Genomic DNA, 1,971 nt, shown 5'->3' on the forward strand with positions numbered 1-1,971 from the left:
GAGGGAGGGAGGGAGGGAGAGAGGGAGAGAGGGAGGGAGGGAAAGGAGGATAGAATGTTCCAGAATGTTCTAGAAACTTCCAGAAGATATAGAAGCTCCACAAAGCAGACAAAACAGGTGGAGACAGATTTTACTATGGTGAAGATAATGTGTTGTCAGCATTCTACAGGATGAACCAGGAGTAGAAGGGTGGATTGGTCAAGAAGAGTGGGTTGACTAGGTGTGGGCTGTTTAAGGTATGTGGTCATCTGTGCAGGAGCTAGAGAGGATGCAGGGAAGTCAGGGAGGGTGAGCTGTGCATGGACGTGAGGCTGGAAGGGAAAGCAGGGCCGTGTTCTGAGGAACATGAAGACCTTGCTGAGATTCCCTGGTTCTTGAGCAGAGGAGCAGTGTGATGTGACCACACGTACCATTCAAAGAAGTGTCTGGGAGCAGACAGAGAGCTTAGCCTCAACACAGGCTTACTCCCACTGTCTCTTGGGTAAAGGATTTCGTGGCTCAGCTGTCTTTTGAGCCTGCTGTGGCCTCGTCCTAGCTGCTCCCCACTTGTTAGGTCCCCTTAGAGTTATCGTTGGATGTGACAGGGTTAGATTTTAACCTCTTGAAAGTATCCTTAAAGTTTCTGCCAAGTTTTGCCTGACACTTGAGCATGCTAGTAGGAGCTACTGCAGCCATCTTGGACCATGAGCTGCAGACAAAATTGAATTACCTCAAAAAAATCATGAAGTTTTCATACTTTCCCTATTCGATTTCTGTCCAGAGTTAATTTATATAAAAAGGGCAATAAACCTCAATGCTGTTAAAGCTGATATTATGTTGTAATTTTCTATGAAAACATTCTGTTTCACGCTTGCTTCCCCAAGGTGGGACGATGAGCGCCTTTGTTCTATATGAGTTTTACAGGAAAAAGGCTGGATTTGCCTCTGGCTTATCCTGGGGAATGAGTCATATCGCTCGCTGTCTCCTGGGAGGAATGGGGCTGTCCCATCCCCTCCCAGCTGGAAGCGGGAACGGAGAGACCACTGTTAAGGATACAGATATCGGGGGCCCACAGCCCTCCCAGATGCATCCCTCCCTCCCCAGCCCTCATCTCCACCCGGAGAGCAAAGGAAGGCAGCTAGTGTAGGCACTAGGTGCAAGGGAGAGCCAGATTAGTTCCTTATGCTTGGATTCCCAGGGGTAGAGGAGCCAGAAAGTCTAGCAGAGTCTTCAGCAGACAGACAGTGGACCTCCAGCTGGCCCCTCAGGCCCCAGACTCTTCTGAATCAAGGAACACTTGGCTTCTCCTTCTAAGATCCTTTCTGCCTTCAGCTTTCCTCATCTCAAAGAGTGGGGCCTGGAGTCTGCAGCCCAGGAGGCCCCTGGGGACAGCTCTGGAACCTTCTCTGGTGTAATGAGGAATGGCCAGGAAGCCACATTGGTTTGGAAGTGGACATCTGGGATACTCCTCTACCATTCAGCCTTGGACTCACGTAAAGAATGTCTCAGAGAGTGTTTCCCCCAAATGATGACTCGCACCCTGCAGATGACACCTCACATTCCAGTCACTTCCTCATCTTATCAGGAACCTGAGGAATTCCCTGGAATCCACACGTTCACTGCATGCTACGTGGCAGGCCCTGTGTGTGTCTGTGTGTGTACGTGTGATCTCATTCAAGCCTCACAGGAGGCCCTAGAGGTTGATATCAACTCTGTTTCAGCTACAAGAAAAATATGTCACATACAAAATAAGCAACTTGCCTTGAGTTACCCAGTCAGTAATACTCCGAGCTAGAGTCCTTATCAGATGACTCTAAAGACTGGGGTTCCTAATCTAGACATCCCTGGGACCCCCAAGGCCAAGGATGGTGGTGTCTAAGGTCCCAGCTGGTGGCTTCTGCCAGGAGGCCCCAGGCCCTAGACAGAATGAGAGAACCTGGCCCTTTCCACATTTACTATGTTTTCTCCCTCCCTCCCTCCCTCCCTCCCTCC

The sequence above is a fragment of the Mus caroli genome, chromosome 12 (genome assembly GCF_900094665.2).
Source record: "Mus caroli chromosome 12, CAROLI_EIJ_v1.1, whole genome shotgun sequence".
NCBI lineage: Eukaryota > Metazoa > Chordata > Mammalia > Rodentia > Muridae > Mus > Mus caroli.